At 40.0% G+C, this 15,081-nt stretch overlaps 1 long non-coding RNA gene across 2 annotated transcripts in view; it reads right to left on the bottom strand.

Annotated features, from left to right (window-relative positions):
* Nucleotides 1-281: 281 nt before the first annotated feature.
* The window catches only part of LOC103671148, a 239,846-nt gene continuing 225,046 nt past the window's right edge, over nt 282-15,081 (bottom strand). For both annotated transcript variants that reach the window (XR_570730.2, XR_570731.2), the window contains exon 6: nt 282-614. This is a non-coding gene — a long non-coding RNA (uncharacterized LOC103671148). The remainder of the gene's footprint in view (nt 615-15,081) is intronic.

Genomic DNA, 15,081 nt, shown 5'->3' with positions numbered 1-15,081 from the left:
ACCTGTTTTGTTAATACTATGAAAAATACATACCCCCTCCAATTAACTTACAAGAACAACTGATTGATACCTGGGATAAAGGAAAGGTACTAACTTGCATTTCAACAAAAATGTATGCGTAATCATAGCACGGAACTGGAACTGAGCCTCATCATTTAGGAATTATACTTTCACTGGGAGTTACATCATTTTAAAAGGCTTTTGGCATCTGCATCAGCCATTAAACCCAAAAACTGAAATAAACTTAGAGCAAGACCTACATATCATAGTATCACAAGTATAAACCAAGATTTAAAAAATAGACACACTAAATCATGAGGTTTTGTTTATCATAAATAAATAAAAATTACTCTAAATGTTTTAATCTCATTTTTATCTCATCCTTTTACAATTTCCATTTTGAAGTATGTTTTTAAGTGGGCACAATATATTCATGCAGTAATAAACATGTAACTTATTTGAAAAATAACTACATTGGGAGTGTGTGGCTGAGATTTCCTTACCCACAGGATGCCCATCACTGCTCTCTGAAGCCAGAGGAATCGCCATAAAATGCACGTGGGCCCACAGCATGGAAACTCTTCCACGGCTTCCCAGTTTACCCAGCTACAGTCCTGTCATGACCAACAAGAGGGGTGAAATACACTCATGGAGGTGTCCTATCCCCTGGGTGTATGCAGATTTGATGAAACCCCAAAATATTGATAAGGAGATAAAGTGCAGAAACGATTTGTTAATACAACATCTACTAGCTTGCTGCTTGGATGAGGTGAGCAGAGAGTTTTTCTCAAGCCCTGGCTCCCAGCCCTAGCTCAGTCCCTTTCTTTCTCTACCTCTTTCTCTCAAGAAAGCATATGGAATGCCAGTGGGGGAGAGTCACCATATTATAGGGATAACCTTGAATTCGCTCTAATTTAAGATTTTTAAGGAGTAAAACCATCACAAATCGAATACTTTATTATTAGTAACACATTATTTGGCTGCTCCCTGGTGAGTGAAAAAGCCTCTTACAGCATCAAATCTCAAACCTTAACAGCGTTCTTGACCCTGTTGTGATGTCTCACCTCCTAACCTAGGTCTCACACTTTATACTCTGTTGCCCACATACCATACTATCTCTTACCTTTTTCACATAGTCCCCTATGCCCAAAATGTACTCCACTCCCCATTCCCATCTAGCTAACTTCTATTCTTCTGTTAAAACTAAGTTCAGGGGCGCCTGGGTGGCACAGCGGTTAAGCATCTGCCTTCAGCTCAGGGCGTGATCCCGGCATTCCGGGATCGGGCCCCACATGAGGCTCCTCCGCTAGGAGCCTGCTTCTTCCTCTCCCACTCCCCCTGCTTGTGTTCCCTCTCTCGCTGGCTGTCTCTATCTCTGTCAAATAAATAAATAAAATCTTTAAAAAAAAAAAAAAAACTAAGTTCAAACCACCTCTTCCAGGAAGTCTTCTCTGACCGACTGCAAGCTACCTTTGCTGGATGGACTTCCTTTACGTTCCTGTCATACTCTTTTCGCATGGCTCTCTCACTTCACCAGAATTATCTATTTATGGGTTGGTCATCCCCACCAGACTGTGAGCTTTCTTTTAGGCCAAGGATGGAGGCTTAGCACAGTGCCTGGCATGTAGCAGGCATTCCATAGATGTTTGCTGAATGAGTGAGAGAGTGAGTGAGCAAGTGAATCACAGAGCATATGTAAGCCACTGGATATTTAGGACTGACAGAATCAAAGGTTACTCTAGTGACAAAACATCTACATTTAATTACTGATCCTTCATTGCCTAAGAATATGACTCCAATAAGAAATTTTCCAAAGAATAAGAAATTATGAGGAAAGCAGAACTGGGGGAGGTGAGGTCAGTGAAAAGACAGAGGAGAGGAGAGGACCTTGGATGGGGTCCCTCATCCCACCCTCCTAAAAAAGGCCACTTCTCCCCTTCACAGGTATTACCATGGAGCAAAGACTTCTGAGGTAATCTGTGGCTGGAGAGGTTTGGAAACCCAGGGACTGTCAGACATTAACCCTGTAGTTGCTGCATTGTCCAGAGGTCTGAGGGATCCCAGAGAAGGCAGGAGGTATGGGCAGTAGAGAGGGGCACTCAAGGAACCCCCTACTGTGGCTATTTTCCAACAGGTATGAGACTATTTCAATTTCTTAACAATTGGTATAGCCACACCAGTGACTATCAGCTTAATATCAGGTTGCCTATAGTTAAATCAGGTAATATTATCTATACTTCTGCATGTCCAGAGAGAACAATGGCTCCTTTAAGAGCTGAGGGGTTTTATTAGCTCTTGATACTTGAGAACACGTTCTCAGAACTTGGGTGGATAGAACAAGCTCTAAAAGAACACTGAGTGATTTTTTTTCCCATTCTTTTTGTTCCCCTTAAAAACTTGCCCATAATTGTGTTGGGTAGTTCTGCTCTTCCCCTTTGCAATGAAATGAAAGCTGATTCAGGCCTTACCATGTGAGGAACTTTTAGTCACAACAAGCAATAGTTTTACATTTATTTGCATTCTATGATTCCTCCTTTGTGTAACTGGAAGAGATTTTGATTCAGTCCTTAACCTAGTTTTTACAGAGCCTCTACCAAATGCCTCAGACCCAAACACACTCCATCATTCTTGGCAAAATAAATGGGCTTTCATCAGAAATGATCAGTTCTCCTCCCAGAGAGAGTTCCTATGATTCTAGCACTTGATGGGGTTTTTTTCTTCCCACCTAATGGATTTATTTCTCACTTGATTGTCCCTTCCGCATTAAGTATAAGCTGCCCTTTCCCACACAGAGCTCACTCAGTGTTTTCATTTTCTAGGATTGATTCACTCTCAGAAGTGAAAGGTGGGGAGCTCTGAAACCATCTCTGAAATGACCCAAAATAGCTGCAGTGTGCAAAGCAGCTGATTAAATTATTTTGAAGAGCTGATGAATGATTTAAAAATTTCTGCACTGAATGCAATTACCAATGTTTTTCAAACTGCACTTTGAGGCCACCTGCATCCCAACCACTCTCATGTTTGTTAAACATGTCAAGTCCCAGTTTCCATCAAAGGACTAAATTTTTCATGGTAAGGGCCTGGAAATCTGCACTTAAAAAAAAAATTCTAATAAAGTATAATATACATGCAGAGAAGTACACATACCCTAAGTGGGCACCTTGCTGAAGTTTCACAACTAAACCCTTCTGTGAAACCAGTCCTCAGATCAAAAGCCACAATATCACCTTTCCAGGTTGTTGCCTTTCAGTCGCAACCTATTCCCCTAGTCCAATGTTAACCATTATCTTAACTTCTAACGTCAGAGATTAGTTTCAACTGTTGTTATTTTTTGTGTTTTTTTGGGAGGGTTTGGGGGTACTGTCTATAAATCATACAGTATGCATTCTTTTTTTTTTAAGATTTTATTTATTTACTTGACACACAGAGAGAGAGGGAACATAAGCAGGGGGAGAGGGAGAGGGAGAAGCAGGCTTCCTGCTGAGCAGGGAGCCCAATGCAGGGCCCGATCCTAGGACCCTGGGACCATGACCCGAGCCAAAGGCAATGACCAACAACTGAGCCACCCAGGCACCCCGAATTGTATAGTATGCATTCTTTTGTGTCTGGCATCTTTCACCAATTGTATTTGTGGGATTCATCCATACCGCTGCATGTAGCTATAGATTGTTCATTCTCTTGGACTAAATGGTATTTCACTGTGTGATTAGACCTAAATGTATGTATTCATTCAATTTAAATCTAAATTACAAAGAAATACTTCTACAGAACCACCAGAATAAAAGCTAAAATTAAAACAGAAGAGAGGATGTGGGACAACAGAAACTCTTACACACTGACAGAGAGACCATAAATAGCCACTCTGGAACACTTTGCAGCAATATCTACTAATGCGGAATATATGGCTAGCTGGTGATGCAGAAATTCCACTCCTAGATACATGCCCGACAGAAATATATACATGTGTTTATCACAAAGACACAAACTAAAATGTTCATTGCTGTTCATAATAGTCAAAAACTTGGTACTACCTAACAGTCCATCAACAGCTGAGCCACATATACATTTTTAACAAGTTCACCAGTTGATTCTTACGCACGCAGATATTTTGAGAATCTTTGAATTTGATATTCTGAAGATTTACTTTGAGAATAAGCCCAGGAATTTCAGCAATTATCAAAATCCATAAGGTCAATATGTTTGAATTTGTCAAAGAAAAAAGATACTTTTTCATCATTAAACTTACAACTGGGCTTCAAGTAGAAGTTAATACTTACGCACCATATACATCCCCGTTACTTTGAAAACTGAGCACTTCAGAAAAGAATGTTTCAAAAAATGTGTTAAAATTTTAATTGTGTTTTCACAGCCACGGACTTAGGGCAGCTGCTGCTACTCTTCAATCACACTATCACTATTGTGAATGAATATTTCATATACTGCTGTTTTCCCATGAAGTTCCTTTGATTAAATAAAAACTGGGATTTGTAAGCTCAAGAAATAACTGAAAAAACTCAGTTCTTAGAAACCTTGACAGGAAGCAATTGAGCAGACCCTTACTCTTCAGTCAGACTTAAGAGTTTATTGTGAACTGGTGGCAGTGACAGATTTGAATCATCACCTGCGTAAGGGACTACCCTTAAAATGAGCAGCCTTAAATAACATACACAAAACTCAATAAACACTCCTAAGGAGGTGGGAAAACACCCAGGAAGTAAATCATCTTAAAGATAAACAAAGAAACAGCCATTCTTATTCCTCAGGATTTTCACGGACTATAAATGGTCTAAATAAACCCCCAACGCAAACTATTTGGAATCACCAAATGTTTAGAACTGAAAAAGACCCTAAAGGACATCTACAAAGAGGAAAGGAGACACTTACTGTGGATATAATCAAGTAATCAAAATTATACATGGCTGTGATTTTAAAATAATTCTCTATAGCCAACTTCTTAGGCACTCAATAAAGCGACTAAATTTAGACTATGCGAGTATCTTCGCAGTTACTAAAGAAGCACAACAAACTTAGGAAAATTTAGCATCTCCAGGTGTAAGCCATGAACCTGCCCTTCTTTTAAAACTAGAACTATCACAGATATTGTTCTTTTTGTTAGATTTATAATGGACGATGCGGCGGTAACCTTCCAAATTACAAGGTGCAAGAGTCTACTATTAGGCACCAATATCTCAAATCCAAGGTTCAGAAGGGCCCAGTGGTATTTAGAACAACTACACCCTTGAGGGGAAGTGTGTGTCAGGCTCAGCGGGTGAAATGAAAGACTACTGTCCCTGGGCCTTGGCAAACAAACGCTATGTGCAAGTGACGGTGACATGACAAATACGGAGGAAGAACTCTGACTACACCAGCAGGAAGTTCAAAGGCTGAGAGTAAAGAGGAAAAAAACCAAACAAACAAAACCAAACCCGTCCCTCCTTCCATCATTAATCTGCTTGGTCTCAAGAGAGATGGCAAATAGTTACAATATCAAGAGGCTTATTCACTTACAAGAAGCAGCCCATCTGAGAATATTCATCTAATCCACCCTAAATTCCAAAATGTCACTTCACTTGGCCCTTAAGATCACACTTAACTTTCCAGGCAGTGGAGTTACAAGGAAGGTGGTGGGAGTAGGGCTGGAGGTGATGATAGTTGGCCTGTGCACAAAAGCACTGGCAAGTCTGAGCTTTGGAATGTCCTCTCTTGGTGACCTCTGAGAACTCCACCACCATGTCTTCATGATCTCTAGAATGAAAGCCTCAAAAGGTGCTGTCAAGTAAAAGATTCTCTTTGTTTTGGTAGTTTCTGTAGAGAAAAGAAGTCAACTCTTTTTTGAACAATGGAATGATTTTAAATATGGTGACTTTTGTTTTTTAAGTTGGAAGCTAACCTGGCAGTTAGCTGTTCTTTGAGACAAAAGCTTTATCCTCATAATTTAGTTTACTTGGACTGCACAGGACTTTTGTAATTAAAAAATGGTCTCCAACAGTGTTACTAGTGAACTCACTATAATTTCAGGTTTAAAATACAGCTTTGCCCACAGACAGCAAAGACAAACGAAGGACAGCAGCTTTGGCTCACTGAGGTCCTCCTTCTCTGAGCAGGAAGCAGATACTGGCACACTTGGGTTGTTCCATGCTTCTGAGCTCTAATTAAGTCCACCTGTACTTCTCAAACAGAGCTGATGCGGCTGCCAGCAGGGTGAGGCCAAGCAGTGGTGCCAAACAGACTTTGTTGTTCTACTGCTTGCACCCCATGCTTAAGGCCATCCTGGCACTACCCTGGCCAAGGCTCTGCCTCACCTTCTCCTTTTGGATCAACCAAGAAATCCAGTTGGGAAACCCCTTATATTTCTGATAAATAGAGGAAACTTGTGGACTGTCTGGATGAATTCCCACCAAGGCCACCCTGGTGTGGTACTGATTCCCTCACATATTTGTGTGATATTGGGAACTGAGCGAAGGTACACATGGGCCAGATACACAGAATATGAGCTCCACAAAAGCAGGTGTTTCTGTGTACCTTATTCATTTCTACCTCCCCAGGGCCTAGAATACTGCCTGGCATGTAATAGGAGCTGGATTAGTGTTTGGTGGGTGTGGTGCTGATGCAGAGAAGATGAGAGTATGAATCAGCAGGAAATCAGCAACATGGGTCTGGCTCTTATGCACTAGAAGTAAGAGAAAGGTAGCTGCACCAGCAGAATTCAACACCCATCACAGACTTTTTAAAAACTAGATCATCAAGGTAAATCCTCCCTTATTAGTGTTTTGTTGTTGTTGTTGTTGTTAATTTAGCAAATATTTATTGAGTACCTACATTATACTAAGCACCGTCTGTCTAGGTGCTAGACATACCACAATAAATAAGACAAATCCATGTTTCCATAAAGTTTACATTCTAGTAGGGAAGACAAACACACAGGTGTTTTGAAGAGTTTTAAGTGCTAAGAAGTATATAATTATTAAAAGAATATAATTATTAAAACAGGACTGAGTGATGGGAGAAGAGGAATGCTATTGCTTCTGCTAGGATAGTCCAAGAAGTCCTCTCTAAGGACCAGATATTTGATCTGAGACCTGAATAATGAGAAGAAAGCAGCCAGGGGGCCTTCTGGCAGAAGAACATTCCAACCAGCCAGATCAAAGGCCCAAAGACACAGGTGCATTGAGAAGGTTGAAGGACAGAGTATGTAAGTGGACAGAAGCTGAGGACGAGAAGGGGGAGGAAGGTTGAGGTGTGGGTCCTTGTAGTCCTTGGTGAGGAGCTTACATTCTAGTTTGAGTGCAAAGAAACCATAAAATGAATTTAAGCATAGGAGTAGGCTGATCTTTACTCATTAAAAAGATCTTTCCTGCTGCTGTGTGAAGAATGGCTATGGGGGGAGCCAGAGAGACCAGTTAGGAGATCATTGCTATGGCTTGATTGGGCTGTGGCAGTGGAGGTTTTAAGAAATGGTCAGCTTCAGATACAGCATAGTGCAGCAGGACCTGCTGACGGATGGCAGGTGAGGTAGGAAATAAAGTGAGGGATGAAGTGTGACTTCTAGGATTTTGACTAAGCAATTGAGTAGATGATGGTGCTATTTACTAATGTGGGGAGTTTGAGAGAGGAGCAGGTGTATGAGGTGGGTACAGAATCAAGAGTATGTTAAAAAAAAAAAAAAGAGTATGTTTTAGCCATGCTGAATTTAAGGCTGACTGTTAGACATTCAAGAGTTTCATGATATCAAGCAATAGTTGGATATACAGATCTAAAGGTATGAGCACAAACAGGGCTGAAGATAGGGATTCAGGAGTTATCAGCATATTCATGGTATGTAAAACTCTGGGTCTAGATGAGAGCACCCAGGCAGAAGAGCTTTACAGCAAGAGCATCTTCCGCCGTGATGACCAGTTCTTGGGTTAGTGGAGAGCTCCACAGCATCCTCCTAGCTCATAGTTAGATTTCTTTCAGACACATTCTTGTTTCTCTTGTTGATGTAATGTGAACAAATTAGGGAAAGTTATAGGGACAAAATATCTGATTTACATGAAACTTCAGGAATGATGAAAGTTCCTTTTTAAACTAGATAATCTAGAGGGCAAAGCAGCAAAATATAAAAGCAAGCACAAATAATCATTCTTCTCTAACTGGTTTCAAGTCTGTTTTCTTAGTAAAGCTAATGCCATGTGAAACGCTGGGGGTGGAGGTAGAAAAGAGCCTCCAAACATTCCTTTTTAATGACACAATTTTCTAGCCAAAGAATCAAGACATCTTGGACAGCAGGACTTAGCAGATAAGGAAAAGGGCAAACCATTAACATTTAGGTAACATAAACACAGAACCTTTTTGATTTTTTTTTTTACACTTTAAAAATATTCCATTCTGAAACCTATGATACTTCGTTCCAAATATATTTGATTTTCATTTTAAATTGTAAGGTCTCATTGTATTTATTGCCATAAGCTTCAAAGGCACATCTGTAATTTTGAGAAGAAAACTAAAGCTTAAAGTTCTATAACAAATAGATCTAGTTTTCTATTTTGCCACTGGGAAGCGAGGCAGACTGCACATTATGTTTCATAACCAAAATCCCCCAGAGTCCTTACACAAAACCTAAGCTGTATACATGACTCTACTTTGAAACAGTGGAATCTTGGGGTGTAGCCAACGTTCACAAAACAAGTCAAGGAATTTCCCATGATGCCAAGGACTCTAGTCAGAGTTTGCAATATATGGGGGACCATTTTTCCCTCTTACCCATTTCAAATATAGACAGAAAAACCAAAAATAAATAAATAAATAAAATAAAGAAGAGGAAGAAGTAGAAAGATACAGAGAAAGAAATGGAAAGAAGGACGGAGGAAGGAAGGGAAAGGAAGGAAGGAGGGAAGGAGGGTGAAAAGGGGGGAGGAAGGAAAAGATGAATTTATTCCTAGAGGTCAAAGGAAAAGCTTAGTTTTTTCCTGGAATCGTTAAATCTTGATCCAAGGGCAAAGGAAGTATATGGTTCCTCTTATTTTACACCAGAAAATAACATTTTTCCTGATCCTTCGCTTTAAAACCACTGCAACATGAAACTGGATCTAAAATCCTTTTTTTTTTTAAATGTTATGTTAGTCACCATACTGGATCTAAAATCCTAAGTTTCACCTTGAATTGAGAATCAATCTGTATACTTTGTTTTTCCTCATGCCTTTCTTTTATTGAAAAGAAAAGGGAAGAGAGCTATTGCTTTGTACATCCTTACTACAGTGCCATACTACTGCTAAAGGGTTAAAACAAGCATCCCCACCATTTTCTCTTGCTCTCAAATGGTGTCTCTTTGAACTTGGCCTTGCCCACTGCATCCAATATTTTTAACCAAGTTTTATCAATCTACTTTGAAATGCGCCTGCTTTTCTCCACTTTCCTCTCAAACATTATACTCACTACAACTAGAATTATCTTACTAAAGAGCAAGCTCTAAACACACACACACACACACACACACACACACACACACACACACAATCATCTCCAAAATTAAAAAAACTTAAAAAATAAAGAGCAACCTCTTTCATGCCTCTTTACCTTCGCACACATTCTCCCCTCTCCCATCATACTTATTTGTTTCACATGCCTGTGTTCCTCATTTATGTCTTTCATGTTCATACTTTAGTCTAGCATCACCCCTAAAGGAAGAGGTCACAACTAGAATATTACAATTTTTCCCCCAATTTAGGTCTTTAGAAGGTTGATTGTATTAATGGCCCTAGTACTTCACTTTTGCCATGTAACTTAGCAGTGCCCTCACACTCTGGGTGGAGCATTCTGCCCTACTCTTCTGACTCTGGGTTCTGATAGGTGACTTGCTTTGGCCAATGTGATGTAAGCAAACGTAATTCAAGCAGAGACTCTGAAAGTGCTTGCACATTTCCACTTGTATTCATGTGCCTCTGCCATTGTTACGAGAACATGATCTGACTAACCTACTGGTCAATCATATAATAGAGCCAAGTTGCTATGGTCACCCAAGCTAGGCTATCCTAGAGCAGGTCACCAATCCTCAGACATGTGAATGACACCAAACTAAATCAGGAGAACTGCTGAGCCATCTCACAACGACTGCATTTTCAACAAGCAAGTGCAGCCCAGAGCATTGAAGCCCAATGCAGAGCAGAGTCAAGAGCTAACTCAGGGAGTGCCTGAGTGGCTCAGTCGGTTAAGCATCTGCCTTCAGCTCAGGTCAGGATCCCAGGGTGCTGGGATCAAGCCCCGTATCAGGCTCCTTGCTCAGCAGAGAGCCTGCTTCTCCCTCTCCCTCTGCCCGCCCCCCCCCCGATTGTGCTCTCTCTGTCAAATAAATAAATAAAATCTTTAAAAGAAAAAAAGAACTAAATCAGGGGTTAGCCAACACTGTCCCATGGGCCAAATCTAGCTCACCACTTGTTTTTGTACAGCCCATGGGGAAAAAAATCACAAGCCATTCAATTTCATGGCAGAAAAAATATAAAAACCATTTCATAACATATGAAATAATATTTCATAACATGAAAATTACATGAAACACAAATTTGAGCATACACAAAGTTTTACTGGAATATAGGCATATTTATTCCTTTATATATTGTCTATGGCTGCTTTTGCACTACAAGGACAGAGTTGAGAAAGTTGTAACAGAGACTGCATGTTCTGAGAAGCCTAAAATATTTACTGTATCGCCCTTTAAAGAAAAATAGTGCCAAGCCCTGAACTAAATAAATATTTATTGCTGTATGCCCCTGGGACTTAGTGGTATTTTGTTACACAGCATCACTATAGCAAAAGTTCATTGACACATTTTGCCCTCTGGAAGCTAATTCCTTTCTCTTGTCCCCCCAGCAAAGAGTACTGGTGGAGCAGCAGAGACCCAGGGTCAGAACCAAACTAGTTTCCTCCTCCTCACCACCACAGGTATGGACTTCATGACTTAGGGGCTCCAAGAGCACAGAGCATCAACCTCTCCACCACAGTGACCAGTGAGGATCCAAAAGGCCCCTTATCCTCCTGACAGCACCACAAAATCTATAAGCCAGAGATTCCTTCCAGGGCCAGCTGCATACCCAGAGGTGGAAATCTGAAAGATTAAAGGAAACTGAGTATTTACTTAGATTATTATAATGGATTAAGTTTACCAAATTAGACTAAAATTTAATTCCCACCCTGGAATCCAGGAGTGGAAACTTGGAAGTAATATTATTTTAATTGATAAAGAAAAATTAAGAAGTTACATTTTCTTATCTCTCGGTATAATATGAATGAATTTTGCAAACCTGATATGAATTTTTGTAGAATGAATAAACAGATGGTAAACTCCCCACCATATTGCCATGTACTCTTCCCACCACCTTCTGGCATTTCTACCCAGTTAAGGTATTAGTCCAGAAATAACTTATTCCTCCTTTTGAACTGCCTTCCAACTTCAAGGAGCAAGGAACAACTTCCAGGTTTAGCTTCCTTCGTTCAGAGATGCCTAAACACCCTACTCTTTCCTCTGGTCCCTTGGCTCAGGAATCTAATAGGTGGTCTCAAAGTCTTAGATAAATTTACATGAAGCAGACTGGCATCCTCCAGGTTAGAGAACTCAGATCTTTCAGTAGACTTTGGCCTTAAACCTGTACTGAGTATCTTCTGAGATTATAATGAGGCAATGTTTTCCCCAAGAGGAGAAAAAGTCAGATCCCACATCTGGAGTTTGACCTTTGTGCATGTTGTCATTTCACCCACCACAGGAAACCTTTCTGGGCTGGGCTGAAATGTGTAACTTCTCAACAGTGTGGCTGGTAGCAATCCCACCCAGCTGTGTGGAACGGGAAGTGACAGGGCAATTAATATTCTGTTAAAACTTCAGGGGGCTACCCTAAAGCTGGACAGATTTCAGGGCTGACTCATGTTAAAAGCAAACATGGTATTGTCTGTTCACTTCTGCTGACTCACTTGTCAGCCCTAAGAAATGTGTACCTAGGCAGAGCTGCAAAGTCTCGGATCTGCCTTTCTAAGGTGTTACCCTTCAGTGCCAGCCATGTCCATTTGCTTTGTGGTGAAGTTTCTATAATGAGCCATGGATGTGTGAAGGACTGTTTTATGGAGGCAGATGACCAGCCTCTTTCCTGCATTGGTTCATATGAAAATATCAAGGACAGCAGCACAACTGACATTCAAGAAGAATCACAACAGCCCTTCTAAACTAGAAGGGAGGCTTAGAGATCAAGCTAAAAGTACTTTCCTAAGAGAGGGTGGGAGGGTGTATAGCAGAACAGGTAAGAGCTTTGAATCAAGCATCCTGAATTCATGACCCATCTCTGCCACTTGAACTGGAATTCTAAATAGGAAGCTAATGTAGCTATTAAGTAACTTTAAGCAAATTCCTCAGACTCTCTGAGCTTTGATTTCCTTATCTATAAAATGAGGAATAATTATAGCACCCACCTCTTTGAGCTATTGTGAGGATTAAAGGAGATAAAGTATAAAAAGAATGCAGTACTTGGCACAAAGTGCTCAATAAATAGTAGCTATTATTAAGGCTGTTGAGACAATCCATGGAAACCTCTTTCCTGGAAACAGGATAGATCCCCCATGTGTTTGGTATTAGATGGGTAAGGGGTAGAGGAATATCACTGCAAGCTGGGTATTGATGGAGGTGGGGAAGGAAGACAAGGAATAGTTGCCCAGGACAAAGATGGGTCCTGAGTATCTTGAGGGGCTATGCCTTGGGCCCCAGGTAGTGAAGAACCCACCTTTTGTACTAGCTTTAGGTCTACTGAAGATAGTCATTCTTTTTTTTTTTTTCAGACCCCTCTGATTATAAGTCTTTGAAGGCTCTGCTCAGACTTCCCTTTAAGGGCCTTGTTTAAATGCACACACAAGGCAGCACAGACAAGTTTTAAAAAAAAGGCCAGCCAGTAATGGCATACAGAAACTGATACTAACATGATACTGTTAAGTGCACTCTTTTTAAACCACTAATTCTTATTCCACAGAAAGTGGTCTTTATGTCAAAGTCCTTAAGAGGTCCAACAGCTTGTATAACTAGCAAACCTCATGGTTAGTTAGCAGCTTTCAGGACTCGGATTCCCGGTGATAAACAAAAGAATTCTGAAGGCCACAATCCATAAACTCTCCATAGAAACATATGGAACTACTTAAGGAGGTTGGCTCAGGATTGTTGTTTTGAAAACAAGTATCCTCAGCCAGAATCTCCACTGAGTGCTATTTATTGAATGGTTAGAGAAGGGCAAGACCCCATGGGCCCTGTAGGGCTGCTCCTCAGCAACCTCAAACATTTTGCAGATATTGCTGTAAGCCTCCAGATACCTGGGAAAGAATACAAAATTCTGTACATTTGTATCCATTCCACCAAAGGCATTGAGAACCCTGCACTCCTTAAATATCCTTCTATAAATCTCTGATTGCAAGATTTTATGCCTCTAATTCTCTCATTTCTCACTCTCAGAACTTTTGTGATTGTAACCCCTACCAAGATTCAACAGGCCACTCTGTCCTTTGTACCTTAACAATATCCATCCAAACTTCTATTATATGATAGATGATTCCAAAGCTAATATCCTACTATTAAACTGTAAGTTGTTGGAGAACAGCAATTTCTATCTGCTTCTCTTCTATAGCTCCAGGATTTGGCTTAATAGGTGCTTGATGATATTGCTGTATTAATAAAATCTAATTAATTAGTTAAGATTACAAATTAGTGAATGAACTAATTAGGCCATGGCCACCCTGACCTTTTGAGTTGGTGGTAGAGCCATGGTTAGAACTAAAAATTCCGATACTCACTATGATAAGCTACTTCACAGGCACTTCCAGGAAACCCATCACGTGATTGTTCTTGCTCTTTGATGGCAGATTATGTGGCCACAAAGATGCAAATATAGGATAGCTTTGGGATCCATTGGTCAACATACTTCAAAACAAGGACGGCCAAACTTTCTGACTTGTCCTGTTTGAGTAATTTGTCTTGTCCCTGAACAACACAGATTGTTTTTCTGTCTCTCTCTCTTTTAAAGTAGTAAGGAGGACTTTTTTCCTCATTATTAAATTATTACTCAAGGTATTCTGTTTTAGAAAAATGCAGGCTAAGATAAATCTCATGACAAAAACCTAGAAATGCTGCATAAAATATAAATTTTAAAATGTTTTCTATTCATAGCCAAGCTCTCAAGAAAGAAAGAGAAATCCTCAGGCACCAGAAACAAAGAGGTAATTGAAAACAGAACAAAGTTTCAAAGTGTCAGCTCATGATGTGGCTATATTATAGTGACAGAGGTTTTATTATTGATCTATTCACCTAAGGACTTGGAATTTCATGCTCATGTGGGGATATAAGGTAGGCATTGGGCCCAAACAAGCAAGGAATTAGAACTAGGAACACTGCATAAAAGCTACAACCCTTAAAGGCCTGTACTCTACATGAAAGAGTAGCTTAAGTAAAAATCCAGCCATTAGCATAGGGAGATATCAAGAAAATTAAAAATGTAAATGGATGAGTTAAATAGCAATTAGATACAGGAAGGAAATTTATAAACTGAAAAACAGATTTGAGGAAATTATCCAGAAGGCACAAAGACATAAAGATCTAGGGGCGCCTGGGTGGCTCAGTCGTTAAGTGTCTCCCTTCGGCTCAGGGCGTGATCCCGGCGTTCTGGGATCGACCCCCACATCAGGCTCCTCCGCTAGGAGCCTGCTTCTTCCTCTCTCACTCCCCCTACTTGTGTTCCCTCTCTTGCTGGCTGTCTCTCTCTGTCAAATCAATAAATAAAATCTTAAAAAAAAAAAAAGACATAAAGATCTAGAAAATACGAAAGATTATGAGATATAGAAGATGGAATAAGGAGGCCCAACATATATTTAATTCTAAAAAATGGAGAATAGGAAAAAATGGCACAGAGACAATCTTTGAAAAAATAATGGAAATTATCTTAGAAGAGATCTTAAATAAATGACAAAAGGGCATATTTTTAAATTTTTAAATTATTTTTATTTTTTAAATTAAAAAATATTTTTAAAAGATTTTATTTATTTATTCGACAGCGAGAGAGAGCACAAGCAGGGGGAGTGGCAGGC

The sequence above is a fragment of the Ursus maritimus genome, unplaced genomic scaffold (assembly GCF_017311325.1).
Source record: "Ursus maritimus isolate PB19 unplaced genomic scaffold, ASM1731132v1 scaffold_11, whole genome shotgun sequence".
NCBI lineage: Eukaryota > Metazoa > Chordata > Mammalia > Carnivora > Ursidae > Ursus > Ursus maritimus.
This window is presented reverse-complemented; position numbering and strand designations above follow the sequence as displayed.